We start from the raw sequence: 9020 nt of genomic DNA, 5'->3' as shown, positions 1-9020 counted from the left end.
GAAAAGGCTTAGGTTTAAACAGTTTCATCTCACATGGATTCCCAATCAACACTCTTGGCACCAGCAGTAAAAAAAAAAAAAATGAAAGAAAAGATCATAAGATGAGTTACTTTAGAAAAACCTATTGTCAAGGACCTCTCAAGATTGTCACAGGGCAATGATGTTAGTCTAGGAATTAAGGCATGCCTATTCCAGGCCATGGTCTTCTCAATAGCTTGCTATGCATCTTAGGGCTGTACAATGAATAAGGATGACAGAATAAACATCAATGCCTTTGAGTTGTTATGGTGCTGGAGAAGAATATTGAATATATGATAGACTGACAAGAGAACAAACAGGTATGTCCATGAGAGGGTGAAGCCAGATGGCAAGGGCTCTAAAACTCAATCTCATATACTCTGGGCATGTTTTCAAAAAGAAAAGGACATCATGTGTGGAAGGATAGAAGGTCCGCACAGAAGAGGAAGACTCTGGGTGAGATGGACTGACACAGTGACTGTGGCAATGATGTCAAGTGTGTTAGAGACAGTGAGGTTAGCTCAAGATAGCGCAGGATTCCGAGCCATTTGTTATAGGACTGCTATGAGGCACAGTCTACCTAACAGCACATAACAACAACAAAATAGAAATTATATGAATATATGGCTATGCTGAATTTAAAATGTATTTTAATCACCATTATAAAATATTTTCAGTGTAGACACTTAAGTTTAGGAGTATACAAATGATGTAGATGTAAATGTATATTCTTATTTATTTTTCTTATTTTTTTATCTTATATATTTTTACACTAAATGTCTACAAAATCACCCTGAATTTTGTGAAAGTCTGTAAACATTTTATATTTGTATAATTAAATATTGAATTTTTCCATGGACAATCTACATTTGAAATCTGTCCTATTCATCTGCTGCGTAATTTTTGGCCTAGTTTCCACAGAAATTGAGATAAGATTGGCTATTAAAGAGAATTAATTTCTTATTAAGATGGCTGTATTTCAAAGTCATACTTTCTGATATTTAGCAAGCCAATATATACTTTCTTTGTAAGAAAAGCCAAATAAGACTAAAAAAATTAGACAATCAAATTTTGCAATATTCTATAAAGATTTCTTACAAAGCCTGCCAGTAAGCTCTCTTTTAGTGTATAATGTGTTCTAATGACAGCAGTTTTGTTGTTGTTGTTAGATGTCATCGAAACAAGTACAACTCATAGCAAACTTATGAACCACCATTCTGAACAGTATCCTATCCCACGCCATCCTCACATATTCTAGCACACTCAGGCCTTTTGCTGTGGTGACTGTGTCAATCTATCTGGTTGATAATCTTCCTCTCTTTCACCACTTCCCCACCTCTGCAAGGAATAACCTCTCCCAGCAAAATGGCCCGCAAATGTGAGGCGAAGCTTTATCATCTTTGCCTCCAGTGAGCATTCTGGCTTTTTGTTCTTTAGACAGTTCATGGAATCTTCAGCACTCTTCTCCAACAATACAGCCAGGAGACGTCAATTCTTCTGTAATCCTTATTTATTATCCAACTCTGAAAGTTACTGAAAAGAGAGACCATGGCCTGAATCAGGTGCACCTTTGTCTTCAAACTGATATCATCTGCTCCTTTAAAATTTGGAGATGTCTGTGACTGCAGACTTCCCAAAGCAAATTGTCTACTGGTCTCCTGTCTGCTGGTACAGAGGTATTGATTGTGCATCAATGTAAGTTGAAGTCTTTGACAATCTCAAAACTTTCTCTGACCATCATGATGATGTCTATCAGTATAGCAGCAAGGAATTTTATTTTCTTGATGTTGAGATGCAGTCCGCATTGCAGGCAGTAGTGTTTAACCTTTTTCATGAAGTGCTTGAAATCGTCCTCACTTTCAGCAAGTAACATATGTCATCTGCATAGGGAAGTTTATTGATGCCTTTTCTGCCAATCCTGATGCCTCGTTTTTCTTTATAGAGTCCAAATTATCAAATAATTTGCTCAGCAAACAGACTAAATTGGCTTGGAGAAAGGATACAAACTTGACGCAACTTTCCTAACTTTAAACAATGCTGTATTCCCTTTGTCTGTTCATACAGTAGCTTCTTGGTCTTGCAATAGATTTAGCATGAACACAATAAAGTAGGAATTTTAGGTTCCTGAAATATAAGTCAAACAGAGAAAAACAAAAACAAAACATGATAAATAATTAAGATTTGTTGTTGTTGTTGTTATGTGTGATCAAGTCACCAGAGTTGAGAATTATATGATAAAATGTTTTAGTCTTTTCTAAAGGCGAGTTAAAATATTGCTGAAGAAGAAATGTTTATCATTACTGATTTGTTCACGCCAAAATAAGTACAATGTTTTAGTTGGAGTTTTTTCCCTTTGAAGCCATTCAGCACTATTTTATAGGTGGTGGTTTTATTATTGTTATTATTATACTGGCTGAATGATGATGATGATGATAATAATAAAAATGATGATAATAATATAAGTGAAGAGTAGACAGTTCAGGAATATTTGAATACTCTTCTCTAGCACCATAGTTCAAAGACATTGATTCTTCTTCTGTCATCCTTAATTGCCATCAAGCTCTCTGATACATGCAAGAAATTGCAAAGATCATGGCCTGGATGAGGTATACCTTGGTGTTTAGACTGACATTGTTGCTCCTTAGCACTCTGGTGATGTCTCTGACAATAGACTTTCCCATCGCAATTTTGCTTTTGATTTCCTGACTGCTGGTGCCAAATGCACTGGATTAATTGTGGATCTCAGCAAGATAAAATTGTTAACAAGCTCAATCTCTTCTCTATCAAAATGTTGCCAATTGGCCAAGTGGTAAGATTCTTTATTATCTTGATGTTGGATACTATTTTTAGCCACTTCTTTAAAATAAACATAATTTAAAAATAGAAACATATTTATTTAGATACAAACATTGACTTCCTAAATTCTGTTTTTAATCATAACTGCTTATTTTTAAAAGTAGTCCTGAATAGTTGTTAATCTAAAAAGAATAATTGTCTTGTCATCTCACCAAAACAACAACATAAAAGTTCAAAAAGAAAGTCAACAATAAACACTGGGAAGAAAATAGATTGGAACACGTGTATACTCCTGATGGGAATATAAAATTGTGCAAATGGTGTGAAAAGCAGCTTCCTGCTTTCTTAGAAAGATAGGATTATCAATTGATTTAGCAATTTCCCTAATATTTATGTATTCTAAAAATTATAGTTATAGAAAGGCTTCAGGTCTTTTGTTCACAGAGTAGCTATGAGTCATGCTCAATTTGATGGCAACCAACAAGAATTAAGAGCTGTGATATAAACACCCATGCTTATAGCAGCATTTTTTTTTTTTTTTTTATAGCAGCATTTTTTAAGTAAGAAGAATTTATTATTTTTTTTTTAAAAAATGATATTGATAAGTGGAGGGAAAGGCTAAAGAACCTGGGAAATCTGGTGGGGATCTAGAAAGATAGGCTAATGGTAAGCATGGTTCAACGATGATTAATTTTACAAAACACAATGAATAGGAATGATTGTATGAAACACACTGTAGATGAAAGATAGTGTGAAATATAATGTGTATGGATTTTGTACAACAGAATTTTTATAATAGGAAAGAGATGGAGGGGAAGTCTAGTTGTGTGCTCCGTAGAGAACTTCACAGCTAACCCAAAGGCCATATCTCTGGCAGTTTTTACTGATCAGCATTGATGAGTAATCTCTTCCTGTGTAATTTACAAATTCAGACCCCCCACCCCACCCCAAGAAGTCAGCTAGTCAGCAATGAGTAAAAGAGATGGAAGCAACCCCAGTCTCTATCTGTGGATAAATGGAAAAAGAAACTATGGTGCATTCACAGTCATAGTACTATACTGTACTAAATGATAGTAAAGAGTTCTTGGAACACTACATAAAATGGATTTGTCTAAAGGACATCACACTTTGTAAGTTAGTCAGAAAAGGACAAAAAACTTGTAAGACGATTGCTATAAAAATTAAGACAAAAGGCGCACACAGAATTATACTTGAATGGTTACGAGGGATAGTAAAAGAGAAAAAAGGGAGTGAAAATTAATAAATCAATAAGAAGCATATAATGGTAAAGACAACATACAATGAGAGACTTATCACCATAATATAACTATAGAAAGAGAAGCTACACAGATGTATAGGAGAATTAATAAAGTAATAATTATAGGAAGATAAGAACAGTAGGATTTCACTGTGGATGTAGAAATAGCATTAGAATCAAATGTGTATGAACAGCAGAATAAAAAAATATGTTTTATTATCTATTCCAACTACAAGTAAAAAAGAAAAAGGAGGAAGAGATAAAAATGAGGATATTTTTGGAAAAAATAAGGAATCTTTGAAAGTAAAGGAACAAAGAACTATATAAAGGAAAAAATGTTAGCTCATGTGGTAATACATCAATTTTTTTTACTGAGGAAGGACTGTCTTTAAACCAGATCACAAATCAAAGTGTTATCACAGTGCATTTTTAATTTCTTTGACATTTTCCCTATTTTTAGTTTTAATGTAATGTTGTACTATTGAGTCCTTTTAAATTATTTTTGTATTTATTATATAAAAATGACCCGAGATGGATAAATTTAGACCTGAGCATACTGCTTCTTGTTGTTAGGTGTCACCCCATGGCTTCAACTCAGGGCAATCCTGTGTACAACAGAGTGAAATACCGCCTTAATCTTATCATCCTCACACTCTTCACTGTTCTTATGCCCATTGTTGTAGTCAACGTGTCAATCATCTTTCTGAGAGTTTTCCTCCTTTTTTGTTGTTTTTGTTTTTGTTTTTCCTAATCATCTACTTTTCCAAGCATGATGCTCTTTTTCAGATACTTGCCTATCCTGGTAATGTGCTCAAAGTCTACGATGCAAAGTCTCACCACCTTGCCTTCAGGGAATATTCTGACTACAACAGCTCCTCCATGACCTATTTATCTGTTCTTTTGTCAGTTTGTGGTATATTCAATAATCTTCATCAGTATCACAATGTAAAGTTGTCAAGTCTTGGTCAGTATTTTTTTATAATTATCACACTTTTACATGACTATGAAACAAATGGGAAAAATATCATAGCTGAGGTAAGGCAAATCTTACTTTGACGTGTCATCAGTGTTCCTTAGGAATTTAAAGTGTTCTTAACAGCAGATGTGTCCAATTCAATACATCATTTGATTTCTTGACTTCTTCTTTTATGTCTTCTATTTGTAATTATTCTGTATTCAAGAATAAGAAATGTTTGACAGCTTCTATATGTTCTCTATTTCTCTTAGCGTTATTTATTGATCACAATGTAAGAATCTTTATTCTTTATGCCGAGGTGTAATATGTACTGAAGGCTATAGTATATAAGTGTCACACTTCAAGCCTTCATTTTCTAAGTTTGTGTTATCTGCTTAGTACGGGTTGTTGATCAATATTCCTCCAATACTGATAGCACGTTTTTCTTCATATATTCCATTTTCTTGGATTCTTTGTCAAGTAGGAGTGCAATCCACTTCCAAAATAGCTTGCCTCAGGAAATTCTATGAATGTAGAGAAACAATGAATGTTATACAAGTGTTCATTCAGGTCTTTCATTCATAGAGTCGCTATGAGTCATCTACGACTTGATGGCACTTAACAACAGCAACAATAACAACATACAGATTGAAGTATGATATAATCCTACCATCCAATTTACCTGATTTTAACTCATGCAATATTCTCTTGGTGTTTTTTGGTTGTTTGTGGTGTTGTTGAAATTAGGAAGGGTGTGTGTCAAGGATGTTTCCTTTCTCCGTATCATTTCAATCTATATGCAGAACAGATTCTCTGGACGCTGGGCTCTATGAGGAGAAGTGTGGCATAAGGATTGGAGGTAGACTCATCAACAATCTGTGTTATGCAGATGACAACAACCCTTCTTGCTGAAACTGGAGAGGAACCAAAGCTTATGCTGCAGGTCAAGGACTGCAGCCTTCAATATGGATTGAAGCTCAACATCAAGAAAACAAAGATTCTCACCACTGGGCCAATTGGCAGCATCATGATAGATGGTGAAAAGATAGAGATTGTTGACAGCTTCAGTGTGCTTGGTTCTACACTACAATCAACACTCTTGGTACCACTTGCCAGGAAATTAAAAGACAAACTGCACGGGGAAAGTCTGCTGTCTGAGGCTTCTCCAAAGTACTAAAGAGCAACGATGGCAGTCTGGAGACTAAGGTGCACTTGATACAGGCCTTGATCTTTGAAATTAACTGCTATGCATCAGAGAGCTGAACAGTGACTATGGATGATAGAGGGAGAGTTGATGCCTTTCAGTTGTGGTGCTGGAGAAGAGTATTGCATATACCATGGGCCAACAAGTTCATCCTGGAGAGGGTGAAGTCAGGCAGCTCTTTGAAGGCAAGGATTCTAAAGTTTCATCTGACATATTTTGGACATGTTGCAAGGCAGGATCGGTCCTTGGAGAGGGACATCATGCTTGAGAGGGAAGAGGGATAGTGCAGGAGAGGAAGATCCTCAATAAAATGAATTGATTCAGTCACTGGCATAATGTGGATAGGTATATTGGAGACTATAAGAATGGCAAGAGATAAAGCAGGGTTTAGGGCTGTTGTACATAGGGATGCTATGAGTCGCAGGTGACTTGACAGTGCATAGCAGCAACAACAACAATAATGTTGTTTTTTAAGACTTTTATTTATGTACATATTCCATGAGAGCACAATTGAACTATTTGGAGTTATCCTTCTTTTCAATGTTATTTGAGCTTTGGTTAGGGATCTCTGATGACCTAGTAGTAAGGCACACTGCTGCCTTCCCAAAAGTATGCAACTGCATTCTACCAACTGCTCCATGCTGTGTTGCTGTTGTTAAGTGCCATCAAGTTGGAGATGACTCATAACAACCCTATGAAGGAAAGACCTGAACACTTGTATAACTTTCACCATGTTTCCAAGTTCATAGGATTTCCTGAGACAAGCTATTCTGGACGTGGATGCCACTCCTGCTTCCAAGCTTGTTTTAATTGGGAGCTCCACCAAACACTGTCCACCAAGGGTAACTGTTATCACATCTGACACATCAGTATCACAGTGCTCAGCATGACAGAAACCACGAGTTACCTCTGTACAGTAAGTGAACAGACCAGTGCTATATGACCTGGAAGAATGCTTGACAAAACACAATTAAAACTAGAGATAAAGTCATGTGCATATTACTATCTCTGAAGTACTTGCTAGAGGATAATCTGTGAGTTATTTCTGACTCAATGGTATATAACAATAACATTATTTATAATTTATTATGATCTCTACAGTTGAATGACTTTCAGAGTAAATAAAATACAGATAAACATTTTATGGTATCCTTGGCTTTCCGCCAAGATCATATAATTATTTCCTTCATTCCATGGCTTCTTTTGAATTCAGCTTAAATTTCTGGCAGTACCTCATGGATGAACTAGCCTAATTATTTTTTAACAATCTTCAGCAATATTTCACTCACCTTTTTGTAATTGCATTTGTTTAAATATTTCCCACACTCTGTTGGGTTACCTCATTTTGGATTGAGCATAAATATGAATCTCTACCTGTTGGTTGGCCACTCTCTGGCTTCAAAATTTCTTTGCATTAATGAGTGATTATTTCCAGAGCCATTTTCAATAAAAATAATTTACATAAAATACTATGACAGAAATAGCAAAATAAAGTATCATTTTTCATTCATTGTCAAAAGAACATTTCAAGATCTATCCTGAAGTATAATGTCATCAGTAATTGAATAATATAATATCAGTGGGCATATGAGGAATAACAATTGATGCAACTATTAATTTTTATACCAACTAACAGGAACTGAAAATTTATACCTAAATTTCCGTCTTCTTAAACAGATTAAATATGCAATCAAGATGAATTAATAATTAGTGATTGTAATGAAAAAGTTGGAAACAAAAGAGATTTGCTGTTATCAGTATTATCTCAGTGATAGAAATAAGGTAGGAGGCCATATCATTTTGTACTAAGTATCTTTTACAAAGACACAAATGGCATGAACCTCATCTAATGGGATACAAAGAATTAAATGAATAGGGTAAAATCAGTGGATGAGCTCAATTGCATCAGTCAGAAAAAGGCTATGAGGCAACAGTGGAACGGACTATCATTCACTCATATGTGAGTTCATATTGACTCTGAAGAAAATTAACCCAAGTTATGAGAATAGAACCTACTACTTCGCTCATGATAATGTTAAGACTAATAAGAGATATTGCATAGACATTTTATCACAATGTTGTTGCTGTTGTGTATTGTCAAGTCAGAATCAACCAATAGTTGACCTTCCAGTGAGTTTTCAGAGACAGGTCATTTGTTTTGCTTTGCTTTGTTTTTTATTAATTTTAATAAAAGTTTACAGAGACTTTGGATTTCCATTCATTCATTGTTACACTTTTCTCCCTGTCCAACCTTCCCCCCACCCAATTTGCTCTTCTCTTTGAAGAGCAAAAGAAAAATTCTTTCATTGTTATACAATCCCTTCCCCAAGTTCACTCCACTATGCAGCCTTCTCCCTTTTAAAATTTTAATCTCCCTCATCTGTTTCAATGTTGTGTACATAATTTTTCCCATCTTTCTCAGTCTCTCCCCAGCCTCGACGTCAGTTCCATTTTAGAACAGCAGCACTATGCAGTATTTGTCCTTTTGTGACTGAGATATTTAAGTAAGCACAATGTCCTCCAGAGTCACCCATTTTGTATATTTCATGAGTTTCTCATTTTTCAATGCAGCATACTATTCCATTGTGTGAATATATCAGAGCTTCTCTATCCATTCGTTTGTTGATGGGCATTTGAGTTGTTTCCAAGAGGCAGTTTTTTTTTTAATTTTCCAAATAGTATCTTATTACAGAAGTTTAGAAAAACTAATTTTTTTTAATTTAGGTTGTTTATTTTTCATTTCAATGAACATCTACAGAGATTTTGGGATTCCATTCATTCATTGTTGC

Source organism: Elephantulus edwardii, unplaced genomic scaffold (assembly GCF_000299155.1).
Source record: "Elephantulus edwardii isolate Elephantulus edwardi_28Jun2011 unplaced genomic scaffold, EleEdw1.0 scaffold00114, whole genome shotgun sequence".
NCBI lineage: Eukaryota > Metazoa > Chordata > Mammalia > Macroscelidea > Macroscelididae > Elephantulus > Elephantulus edwardii.
The sequence above is the reverse complement of the archived record's forward strand: the minus strand, read 5'-3'. Positions refer to the sequence as shown.